Source organism: Castor canadensis, chromosome 10, assembly GCF_047511655.1.
Source record: "Castor canadensis chromosome 10, mCasCan1.hap1v2, whole genome shotgun sequence".
In the NCBI taxonomy this organism is placed as follows: Eukaryota; Metazoa; Chordata; class Mammalia; order Rodentia; family Castoridae; genus Castor; species Castor canadensis.
In genome coordinates this window covers 127,999,918-128,013,940 of record NC_133395.1, presented here as the reverse complement: position 1 = coordinate 128,013,940, position 14,023 = coordinate 127,999,918, and positions in this window count along the sequence as shown.

The window sequence follows — 14,023 nt, the reverse complement described above, 5'->3', positions numbered from 1 at the left end:
ATGCTAATAAAAAAAATTTAAAAACAATATGTTGAGAAAAATTAATTGCTATAGGATAAGAGGATCATTTAATAGCTCAAAACAATAAGAGGTTGACTTTTTATTTATTTTTATATTATTATTATTACTGTTTTGATGGCACTGAGTTTGAACTCAGGGCCTCACACTTGTAAGATCACCCAGGCAAGTGATCTTACAGCTTGAACCATTCCACCAGTCCAAAGTTGGATTTTTAAAACATACTTCCTAAGGGTATTAGGTTAACTAAAAATACAGTCAAATGCACTTCATTTTCAAAAGCAAGTAAAGCAAAATAATGCAAGTAAAGTTATGCTCAATATTGTTAAGAGCAAAATAGCATCAGTGCTGATATGCTTAAAACTGAATTTCTCTATCTTCCTGTAAAATGGTTATTTTTAAAAGAAAGGTATGGAAATACACATTCATTATTCAAGACTCTTTCAAATGAGGGTTTGAATGATTATTTAAAATTCAGTGTCCAGAACTCCCCTTCCATTCCTCATTCACCCCTTCCCCATGCTTTTCTGACTAACACACTATACCAGGAACTCCCCGTGCATGGGCTGGGAATGTGGGCTCTTTGCCATTAGCCATCAGAGTTAGAGAAGAGAGGAAGTAACTACTCAAAGAATTCATACACAACTCTATGAAAGGAAGAACAGGAAATAGAGGCTTTTAGGTAACAAGAAGTTTGTTGAAGAGAGGGGCCAGGGGCATAATTGGATAAGAGTAATTCCTGATGACCTGAGATACATCCATTTACTCTTAAATTGTGGTGAAAGAAGGAAACCATTTGAAACATATTAAGTGGCATGAAAAATAAAAAAATCAGAAAAAACTCTGATGTTTGTTGGAGACTATGCCACAGAAGCTAAACAATGTCTTGTCAGTATCTCTTTGGAGATAAAAATATTTATAAAATTATTATTACATTCCTAGAAATGTATATAAAATATTTGGCTGATTATTCTACACCATACCTCCTGATCCCTTCTATTCTCAAGCATGTTTGTAGAGTCCAGTCATGTGGTAGCTTATACAGATGATATTTAAATCAGTGATCTGTTATAGAGTGGTTGCCCAAAATGGGTCAGATAGTTTTTTATAAATGAACCATAAACCTTTATTTACTGCCTCAAGTTGCTTGGCAGAAAGAGATAAGAAACAGTTCTATTTTGAAGCAGGTAGAATTTTAAAACTTGAATTTTAGATTATCATCAACATTTGTGATATTTTCTTAAAGAAGAATCTAGGATGACTTTTTAAGTTGGATGGATTCAACTTTCAATTTTGATTAATGAAATAAGTTATATGCGAAAAGGCTACTGATTTTTAATTTAGTTTCCCATCACATATTCACAAAAACACTGTGAGAGGCACCTTTAATCATGCTAATTTCAGGCAGGTTCATAATGTCCTGGAGATTTGTATATTTCACGTTGAATTAATCATCATCTCCCTCCAACCCAGATCTTACAAAGCAGCCCCTCCCCCAGGTCCTTTCTTTTCTGTTAATGGCACCACCATCCTCCCCTATCCAGACTCCAAACTTCACAGTCATTACTGTCACATTTCATTCCCTGCTTAACAGTTAACCAAATGACAAACACCACCAATTCTATCCTTGGAGTATTTCTTATGTACATTCTTCCTCTTTCTCTCACTAGTTCACAGACACACTTCCTCTAGCCCCACCAGATGTCCACAGACCCTTATCTGTAGTTCGGATGACCCAAAGTTTTTTGTTTTATAAAATAATCTGTGACTTGAATGGATGTGAGGATTTTTATGTGCATCATTTATATTTAATTTGAGTTTATTAGAAGAAATATTGAGGTGTTTGACCTCAGGAAGCTTCTGCAGACCTGATGATACCCAGTGGGTTGTTGTATCACCTTTCTAAAATCTGAAAAATTTTAAATCCAAAACTCTTGAGTCCAAACCACAGTTTTCAAATAAGGGACTGTGGACTTCTTTTTATTATAATTGAGAGATATTTTTATTATATACTGTATGAGACTCTATTATCATTTCCCCTTTCTTTAATTCAGCTATACATTTCTATCAAATGAACACTGCTGAATATATTTATTCTAAAACTTGAGCCTTCAGTCAGCACTTCTATATTCTGACCTGACATCCTTTATAGTCCAGTCTATCTTTTCTGCCTATAGCAGACAAGGCCTGGAGGATATCCAGTTTGCATAAGGAAGATTCAGTTTGAAAAATGAGATGTCCTGAGTTGAGTGTCAGATCCAATGTACTTTGTATGCCCTTCTGTTGGCATTTCAGTCTTTGAGCACTCCATAAATATTTGTTCACTAAATAAAAGAATGTTGATTAAACAAGAAACATATAAAACTAGTTGAGAAAGGAATGAAAGAATGAACAAGCATTGATCTGAACAAGTAGGAAGAGGAGTGTAAAATGGTGGAGCTTTTAGTTCACATTTCTATGTTGAACATGAGCTGGGCTCTGTTAAGATTCGCCTTTGGATAAGGACGTAGCTCAGAGATAAGGCACTTCTCTAGCATGTGCAAAGCCCTCAGTGTGATCCCCAGCTCACTCCCTCCCAAAAGATATTAATTTTAGAGGAATATTGAAATTTCAGAAAAGATGTAAAGAAGAGATAACTACAGGAATAACAGCTGTCATTGGGTAAACAAATAGGTTTTCCCTCCATGTAATTTTTGAATGAGAGAGTTATACAACAGTCAGTGGTGGTAACCTTTTTTTTTATTATCATATTATTGTTGTACTGGGGGTACATTGTGACAGTTACAAAAGTCCTTACAATATATCTTAGCTAAATTCACTCCCTCTATCATTCTCCATCCCCCATTCTTAGAATAGTTTCAACAGGTCTCATTTTCCCATTTTCATGCATAAGTACATGATCTTTCCACCATATTCAGTGGTAGTGATCTTTACCAATTAATTGTCTATGTGGCCAGCTACAGAAAAAGAGTAGGGTCAGAGGTCAAAGAGGGCTTGCAGTTTGCCATTCCCAGTAAGGGGTAAAAGTACATTCAGGCCCCAGGGCCAGCTCCCTCTCCCAGCACTGATGCAATAAGAGGTACTTAGAGAAAATAACGTGAATGTGTTTCAGTTATGCCTATTGAGGAAGCACGTTTAAATGATGTTTGAATCTGTTTAGGTAATAAATCACAAAAGCACTTCAGGAAATTAGAGACACTGAAGTAAATTTTCAATTATTTTATTTTGTTTTCTAAAAGAAAAATATAGACACCTATCATGGAATTGTTTAGAATCATTTCAATTGTGAAGCAAGCAAGCAAACTCAAGAACTTTTGCATGGTCTTTTGTAAGGTAAAATGCTGAAGAACTGTGTTCAAAGAGCACTAGAAGAAGAAGAAAGAGCAAGCAAGTCAGCCACGGGAGACAAAAATAGAAGCAGGAGAGGGGTTTCATAAGGAAAACTTCCTCTGTCCTTACCTTAAGTGCAATAGACTATCCAGGAATACTCTGAAAATGGTGGCCGATATTTGAGTCGCCTAGTCAGCAGCTCTGGTAGCATCAGTATGATACAGTGAAGGGACCTGCTCAACCCACATTCTAATCATTCACTCTTCTTCTTCCCAAGATGCTCTCTTAAGTCCCCTCATCTCAGGCACACAATAATGACAGCTTTTTCAAACAAAAGGAGTATGTCTAAACTCCCACAGCAGGACATAGAGAGTTTTAATGGCAAAAAGCAAGCCAAATTTACAAGTTAAAAAAAATCCCACCAATGTTCAATAAATTACGTATTGCATACTATAAGAATTACATTATTATTGCCATAGTAATATATGGCAATTATTAGAATTACAGCAATAATGTATGCAATTGCTAATGGACTTTTAATGTAGCATGCCATTGGGAAATAAACTGACTATATTTTTGCCTGCTACCAAACAAATGCTGCTATAATCCATATAGTAATTTGAAACTGGGTATTAGAAATAGAAGTTTATATCCATATTTACCATGCATGCATAGGCTTCTGTCATATAATTTCCCACAAAAATTAAATAAAAGGAAAATATCACACAGACTATTTTTCTATATCCAGACTGTTTTGATTATTTTGACTGACTAATCTGGTTAACTCAAGTTATTCAAATTAAAGAAAAGTTGAACTTGGCCCAAATAAGTCAGAGAGGTCAAACAATAATCAGGTCAGTTAAAAATTGACTCCAGAAGGCTCCATGCTCTGGAAAGACCCTCTCAGCCCCTCAGGAACACATCTGCATAAATCCTCAGCATCTTGAAGTGGACCTTCCCCACCTCCTGGTTGCTCATAGCTTAGATGTATGATGTGGTATATAGTTCATCACTCCATTTCTTGCAGTACAGCACAAAAGATACCCCAATCGGCAGTTCTCTTGCTTCTTGGTCTCAGAATCCTTTTACATTCTCAAAAACTATTAAGAATCCCGAAGAACTTCTGTTATACGAATTGTAGCTATCAATGTTTACTCTATCTGAAATTAAAATGGAATGTTTACAAGACACAAGAACACGAAAGCATATATCCCAGTATCTATCAGAGTGATGCTAACACACACCATGTTGCCACTCCACACTTTACTCTGCCCTCAGGAGGGAATGAAAGGGGGAAAATTATAGATAGAATGTTATTTGTTATTATTAAAATGGATTTGACCTAGGGAATCCCAGAAAAGGCCTCAGAGACACAAACAAGCTCCTAGACCTCATTTTAAGAACTGCTGTTTCAAGCAATTTCCCCTTGAAAAATAATATATAATGTAGGATGAAAATCTATTTTAGGGTTACTTATTTTCCTGATATTATTGTTGTACTGGGAGTATATTGTGACATTTACAAAAGTTCTTACAATATATCATCGTTGATTCACCCCTCCACCATTCTCTTTTATCCTCCCCCCATTCCTGGAATAGTTTCCACATGTTTCATTTCTCCATTTACATACATGAGTGCATCATATTTCCACTATATTCACCCTCCTATATCCTTTCCTTGTATCTTACCCACTCCCACCTGTACCAATCCCCCAGACAGGACTTATTTTACCTTCCTGTTCTTCATTTTTGAAAGAAGGCATGTTGTTTGTTTAAGATAGCTACACAGGTGTCATCTTTTTTTCTTTTACAAAATCGGAAAACAAGAGGGGAAAACAAGTCCTGTCCTGGGGGGTTGGTACCAGTGGGAGGGGGAGGATATAAGGGAAGGGTGTAGGAGGGTGAATGTAGTGGAGATATTCTGTACTCATGTATAAAATGGAAACATAAGACCCGTTGAAACTAATCCAGGAATGGGGGCGCTGTAAAAGAAAATGATGGAGGGGGTGAATTCAACTATGATTTACTGAAATATTGTAAAGGCCACAATGTATCCCCAGCACAACAATAAAAAAAAAAATAGAGCAAGAGAGAGTGCTATATAGGGAGTTTTATTGTGACATTTCCATGAAATAGGAAATAGGATGAAATAGGATGAAAAATTTAAACTCTTTTTAAAATTCACAGCTAAGTGGTCACGAAATTTACCAAACTTAAGTAAAACACAAACCCAAACAGGTAAGGCAAGTTAAAGCCTGGGACTCCATCTTTTATGACCACCAGATTTTACTTTAGCATATGCATAGGAGAGAGAAGTCAGAAAACAATCAGTGTTGGGGTAAATGGTTTAATTTGATAGAAGACAACCTTATCCTTACTCAGGTGTATGCTGAAACCCAAAAGGATACTGTAAATCAGTGAAAGGGAGATTGAGGGGAAATACCTGGCTCCCAGACAAGGACATGAGAAAATTTCCTTTCAATAATGGTTTTGGATGGAAGAGGGGAAATTTTCCCCTAAGTCATAACCACAGGCTTGGCCTCAAGGGATTTTAGCTCATTTTCGCTATAAAGTTATCTCAGGTTGGTGGTGTTTTTCCAAGCACCAGAAGAATACAAATGCAAATCAACCTTTAACCCACACTTCAAAGAATCTCCCACACAAGTGTCAATCAAAATCAACTCATAGTTTTAACAAAAACTCATGAAATAAATAAGGAAACAAGTTACTGAGCCAAGTGGGCAAACCTCAGAACTTTAAAAAGTATGAAATATGAATGTTTAAGATGCTTATAAAAATCAAGGAAGATTTGAACATATATGTCAAAGGAACAGTCAGAATGGAAAAAGCATAAAATAGACTTTTGAAATGAGACAATTAAATAGAACATGTAGAAATTACATATGCAGTTATATAGTACTTAAGATCATGGGTTGATTGGGATTCTCACATATAGCCGATAAGAGTGTAAGTTGGTAAAACCACTTTGGAAAACTGGCAGCATTCATGAAAGCTGAACCACACGTAACCATGACAAAGCAATTCCTTGAGATATAAACTCAATAAAAATGCTCAACATATGCTCACCAAAAGAAATGTGCAAGAAAATTTATAGCAGTACTATTTATAATGGTTATAAATATGTGCTCATTTTATGAAAATTCATCTAGCTATAAATTTAGGATTTCTGCATTTTTATGTACATTGTACTTCAATAAAAATTTACACACATACATATCCTTTGTACACAAAAATTTCTTAAGATCTCAAGGAAAGGAAAGCCTAACAAATCAGAGCAAATTCCACTGACATAGTGTACAAAATAGGGGAAAAAAGGTCAATAAAATGTCAGGAAATAGTTAAGACACTTTTACAAAGAAAATTAATTTACAAGAGGGAAATATAAAGAAATCACAAGAATACAATCTAAAGAAACCAAGAGATCTAAGGATAAAAAAAAGAAGTTAACAACATTGAGGAGTAAGCTATTATCTGTCCATACTGAATACCTGGGGTAAATAAAAGCAAGAGAAACAATATTTGAAGTTAATAACTAAAAAATTTCCAGAAACAACCTTAGATCTAACTTCAAATCCTAACCTGGAAGAAAATAATTTCAAAAACTTGATACATACAGGGAAATACAGACCATAGCACATCATAGAATAAAGAACAGCAAAGATAAAGAGGTTGTAAAAGCAACAAGAAAGAAAGGGTAGAGTTCATACAAAACCTTAAATAAAGTAACAAGGGAATCCAGAAGACCACAGAGGGCATATTCAAAAGTTCTAAGAGAAAAAACTATCAACCTAAATACAGCTTAAGTTGGAAGAAAATTATGTACAATCAAACATGTGAGGAAATACTCTGTGTCATCTATAAAGACATGACACCAGGGAGCTGTTCTTGTCACAGTGATCCTCCGTGTAAGAAAGCATGATAGGCTTTTATTATTCAGACTTTAGTTGCTGTGACAAAAATACCTGAACAAAACAAATTAAAGGGGGGAGAGTTTACTTTGGCTCATGGTCCCACTGCTGTGCCCCTGTCCTGAAGCAGAATATGATGGCGGAGGTAGTGTGTGGCCGAGGAGCAGAGAGAAACCTGTGCCAGCAGGCTTCCTCTACCTCCTCTTCCTCTTCTTTTTTTCTTTTCTGTTTTTTGTGGGGAGGGGAGTACTGGGATTTGAATTCAGGGCCTCTTGCTTGCTAAGCAGCAAGACACACCACTTGAGCCATACCCTCAGCCCTTATGTGTTTAGTGTTTTTTCAGATAGAGTCTTGCATTTTTTACTCTGGCTGGCTTAAGACTGTGATCCTCCTCTTAGCCTGACTAGTAACTGGGATTACAAGTGTATAACACCATACCCAACCCTTCTTCATCTTTTATTCCATCAGGGTCCCTAACCTATTGGATGGTGCCATCTACATTCAGAGAGGGTTATCTAATGCTCTCTAGAAATGCCCTCACAGACCTACCGAGCCATACTTGGGTATTTGTCAATCCAATCACATTGACAATCAAGATTAACCATTACAATTTTAAACAACTACACAGATTTAAACACGTAGTGCATAAAACTATTCTGCTAATGAGATGTGTATAGAATGGGCCGAGTAGATTTAATAAGCCAAGGCTAAAAGCAGATTTGCTTTTCTAGGTCTCAGCATTTGGTCAAACACATAGAAGATGCTCAGGAAACACACAAATAGAGGAATGAATAAGTGGATAGATGGATCGATGAATGATTTGATGGTTGAATGGATGGATACATAGACAGGTATATATACACACATATACATATATATATATATAGATGATTTATAGACTAAATTCATAATCCTGACACATATTGAACATCTTTTAGGCAGAGTGTGATATCATATAAAGGCCAAAATATTAATATTGTGAGTTTTAGCTATTGGATCTGTTTAGTGATTCTTGGACCATAATGCAAGGCATTTATCTGTAGGAATACTCTTTGGGCACCACTGTGAAGTTATCCAGAGATTCAGTAGATGAAAGATGTCAGCCAAGGTGAAGGTCAGGGTCTTTTTCCTTTTCTGAGTGAAATGTGACATTAAATGCAGCAATTGTGAATATCTTTGCCCAAGGCCCTGAACTCATTTATTGTCTCTGGACTCTGACAAAAAAAAAAATTGTATGGCACCCTTTAAGAAGTGTGTCACTGTCTCCTAAGAGAAATGATCTCCTCTGTAGGATCTGACTAAAAATCATGGGCAATTGAAAGCCTAGTTTATCCCTGTGGACTATTAGTCACCCTATAAAAGTTAATTTAAAACAAATTAATCCATAAATCTCTACATTGTCTGCAAATACTTACCACTATAAAAAAAACTTAATTTAAACCCTTTCCCCTCTATTCTAAATTAGAGTTGCACTGCATTTTAGAAAATGTCTTTCCAGCTCAGAATAAATTACCAGTTATTTCCTTTCTTATTGATGTTGGTGAAGTTCTAAGGGTAACATTAGGTCCAGTATCACAATCTCTTATTATTCAAGGAGAAAGAACTACAATATTCTACATAAGCCTTAATATAGAAACTTTGTGTTTGAGAAGTTTAATTTTAAATGCAACCCCTCAGTCCATTCTTCCCAAAAGTCACTTAATGGGACTTCTTAAACTTAGTAAGTGGACAAAAAGGAAATAAGAGAGGAAGTTGTTTGATGAAGACACAACTTTTACTTTTACCATGATTATCAACATTGGAGTCTTAAAAAAGAATGAAGAGGGGTGGCTGTCCTTCCCCTGACTATGAAAAGGATGCAGAGGCAACTTGAACCATCAAATGGCCTAGATTTCTGCTGGAAAGCTCAAATGCAAATTCTATTCACTCTAGAAACACTGCTTTAAAAGATTTGTGGAACATGGTAAGTGGTCAGGTTAAAATAATTTTTGCCAGGTAGATGTGGTAATAGCCAGAAACACAGACCTTTCAAACATAAATTTTTATCCCTTCATTTTGAAGGGCAGCTTGTTCCAAAGGGAGCATGACTACCTCTGGTTGTTTTGAACTTTTAGAAATTTATTTTTTGCATAGAAAAATCCCATTTCTCATTCTAAGCAATTTCTGTCTTGTGTATTAAAAAAAAAATAGCAGTCTCTCAAGTCAGAGGAGGACTCAGGTGGCGATTAAATCAATTAAATCCAAATGTCCCTCAATTTCATTGTCAACAGCCAATGGGAATAAACAAGAGAGAATTTAGTACATGGAGACATTTCATGGAAAGGTGTTCTGTGGCTGTCATTTCATAATCTAAAAAAAGCCACTTATGGTACTGCTAATTATCTAGCTTCCCCCACACCACTATACTGATGTTAAATGACACTGTTCCATTAGCTGTAATTACTCCATTTGTAATAAATAAGCATTAACCATTTTCAAATGTACACTCACAAATCATTTTTAAAGGATGAGTTTCATGCATTTAAAATCATATATTTCAAAACAGCCCAGAAGACAAAATCTGCATGAAGGCCTAAATTTAAATTAGAAGAGCATTTAAAAAATTAAAATTAAATGTATTCAGAAACAGAAATTATTACAGACAGCCTTCGAAATCTTTGAGAAAGAAAGAATGCATGCAAGACAGTGGCCGCTACTGTACCCAGAGAAGAAAAATGTGCAGATGTTCAGTTGGCTGAATGCATTAATTCTTCAAAAGACCCAGTATTCTTTGTAAAACTTAGCACCCAGAACCAAGGAAGGAAGTTGGATGAAATTAGACTGATAGTTGAAGACCAGATATACTAGCACAACTACCCAAAAAGGCCCTGACCTCTATTCTGGAGAAGTGGGAGGTAAGCAACACTTTGCAATACAGAGATACAGATGTGGGTGGAAGGGAGTGGTGGGTTTAGATTTTGAGGAGAGGAGTAACTAGAAGTATGGATAAACTTAGAGCTCCCCCACAAGTGTCACCTGGAGATCCTTTTAAAGAGTGAAAGATATATCGCCTTCAACAACCCTCAGAAGTGTACTCACCTTGCTTAAACTCGGAATAAAACAGTTAACAGAACAATGGAGTGAAAAAATGTAACTATGATGTATTCACCTTTCCTATGCAGGTTGTGCTTCAATGAAATTTGCAAAACAATGCCAAAAATTAATTTGTAAAGTATAAGGACTGGTAAACATGTATGTGGGTAAAGCAAAAAGGAGAATGTTGGTGTAAGGTGTAAACTCCAACAATAATTTTTCAAAGCAAATAAAAAAAGTGCTGACTTTATTATATTATTATCATTCATTATTAGTATTACTTTAAGTGATAGCAATGACAACACAGCCTTGCACATGCTAGGCAAGGCACTGTACCACTGATCTACAGCCCCAGCTCAGCAAGTCCTTACTTTATTAATGAACCTGAACTATCAAAGTTTTGTTTACTGCTAATCTTGTATTTGTTCCAGGCACAGACTCCTTAAGAATGTCTGTGTACTTAATAACAGAGAGGAAAATATTCTTATATCTCATTGATTTTATGAACATTGAATCAGTTTACTAGCATAAAATTCTACTTATTATACTTACATAAATTCCCAACCTTAAATTAAATTTGTTAACAACAAGAAACAGGATTAATCTATATGCTGTTATGAAAGAGTGATTATTTAGTTTTGTGTACTGGTTAGAATAAAGTAGAGCTATTTTATCAAAGAGAGTAACTACTACTTTGGCTATTTAACTTCAAATTCATTAACATAGAATAAAATTTAAAAATTCAATTTGCAGTTGCACTGGCTTAATTTCAAGGGTTCGCAAAAGTTGATGTTGAGGTACTGGACAGCACCAGTGGAGAATGAGTCCATCATTACCGAACAGGTCATAGTTTCCTAGTCAACTGAAGAAGTGAAGAGTGGCTTTCCTTACTTAGGTTTTCTGCAATAAATATCCTTTTCAAATTTTGTGGTCAATACATCCTCTGTAGTTAAAGGTTATATGCCTGAGAAATTAAACCAAAATGTCAGATCTGAAGTTGATGTCTTGGGGAGATTTGTACACCTTTTCTGTAAACATTGGCAAGAAAAACTGTGATTATCTGATTCCAAGAAATGGAACCTACATAGTTTTAAAACTTAAACCAAGTTCTTTGCCCCTCTTGATTCATATTGTGTATTCTCTGCACTCCTATTCTCAACTAAACATAATTATTTTGTAAATATCTGTTTTTCATCTTTGTCCTTAGGGGTGATTACTAGCATACTACATTGCATTTTCAAATATGTAGGATAAGATGATTTTATTTCAAATGTTCTCATCAAATGACATTCTCAATTCAAAGTGTTGGTGGCTTATTTTTTTTCCTTGCTAAGAACATGTGTTTTCTTCTTTTTATTTAGAGAACCTTGTAACATTTAGCATGGTTGAAACAGTACCCAAATCTTGACTGATAGCTAAGTAAGGGTCACCCTATCCAGTTTTATATTATAAAATGATTCTTGAAGAAACTTCTCTTCTGAATTGTGGAAGCAATGAGAAGAACTAAATAGAGTCTATGTTCCCAAAATATGTGCAGTAAGAGGTAAGTAGCACATAGTAACTGCTTTGTAGTGCCTTCTGTATTGGGAGGACCTTGTGGGAAATGTCACCCAGTCTATTTTGGGGTACAGCTATTGATAGCCTTGGTAACTCCTGAAAGGCTTGGTAAGATCTAGTTGCCCTTCTATGAACCAAATTGTGCTGGTGCCATACATAAAATTATCTGATCTATCTCAGAAAACTCTGGTCCTATGTCAAGGCCTTTAGGAGAAGATTCTAACCTCATTATCTACTTGCCCAAAGTAAGGCATTTAGGTTCATAATAACGGTCTGAATACTAACCAAAATGATTTATTCGGACTTTATTTCCTTGTAATAAAAAATAAACTTTGTAATCCTTTCTTAAAATACGGTCTTACCTGCTCCCAACGAGTTCAGTCAGAACCCCAAGTGGCAAAGGCAAGGCAGAAGCATTTTGGAAAAGGTTCTTAGACAATTCAAATACACACTCACAGGTGAGACCCTGAGAGGATCTGAGCATTACTCGTCCTATGCCCCAGTGTATGGGTGCACTTCCTGTCCCTCATTCATGATGTGATCTGGGGCAAGAGATGTCCACACTTCCTGTGTCTCACTGTCCTTATTTGTAAGACAGGAACTAGAATAGTGTCAGATCCTTTCCCAAAGACACTTTCCTTAGGAAGTCTGATGTCTTTTTTGATACCTATGCTCTTTTCAATCGGAAGGTGTCTTGTTTGGGGAATAAGTGCTTCTACTTGGAGTTCAGCAATGAAATTTGTTCTTTATTATGGAATTTCATTAAGTGGCACCATTCATGTCCCTGACCCACTTGGATAAAGGATACTCTATGTAATTGGTCTTTGATCCTTTATACCAAGCATTGCATTGATGGCAGACTCAGTTCATTTTATAAATTCTATTTAGCAGACAGGAGTTTCAAGTTGTTTAAGAAAACCTGGGAAAGAAAGAGTTTCACTTGAGAAAATTTTAACCATTGGCTTACTTTGATTTTACAAACTGTGTGGAGAGTGGATTGTGAGACGCCTATGAGAACTTGACATAAACACAGCTGTGCCCAATAATCGTCATGCTGAGTTTGGCATGGCCCCAGCGGCAGAAGAGAGCAAGAGGCAAAATGCAGCACAGCTGCTTTTCCTAAGTTGTTTATGTTCAGAGAAGCAGGAACGCAGGTTTCTCTTGTTACAATGTCACCCCCTCCCTGAGCACTGTTGCTCCACCTCCTTGTTTACCACTGACTCGCTGAGGGAGGACGAGAGGTTTTTTTGATGGGGGGTTTTTGATGGAGGATGGATTGATTAGTAGGCTGCTTGCGAGAATGATGCTGCTGGTGGGCTGCTGAGTTATGCTAGAGATTAGAGGAAACATGGGACAGTGCAAGTCTGAGCACCAAGGCTTTAAGAAAGACAAAGAGAGAACATGGGACAGTGCAAGTCTAAGGACCGAGACTTTATGAGTTATACTAATGCAGTTTTAAGATGCGGCTGCTGTTGTGTGTCTGCAAGCCTGAGCACCAAGACTTTAAAGGGAACATGGGACAGTGCAAGTCTGAGGGCAAAGACTTTAAGAGAGATTAAAGAAAACATGGGACAGAGTGAGTCTAAGGAAAGAGACTTTAAAGAACAGAAAAGAAGCAAGGTTTTAAAGAATGGTAAAAGAGTAAGGCCTCAAAGAACAGAGAAGAGAAAAGCAAAGTAAAAGAAGAGAATAATAGAGAAAAGAAGCAATGAGGCTATTGTGTGTCTCCATCTGAGCATCCAACACACCTGGCCCCAGATTATGCATGTCTGTCTATTGTTTTTCCTTTCTGCATCTCCCCTTGCCCCCAGTTAGGTCTGGAGAACAAGGGAGTATGAGAAAACTCGGTCCAGGTGGTGCCCAAACAGGGACTGATTACAAGGACCTAACTACAGGGAACTCAAAGCCTGAGATGAGGAGACACTCTCTGGGAAGTGTGCACATAATAGAAATGACAAATAAGCAAGGAACAGAAAAATAAGCAAAGTGAGAGGGAGAGAGAATTGAATACAGTCAAGTGTAAAAATGTGGAAAACTCTATATATAGGCTTCAAAAAAGCTATGTTAAAGAAGTTAGGTAAAAGGAAAAAAATACAGAAGAAGAAATATAAAGTAGAA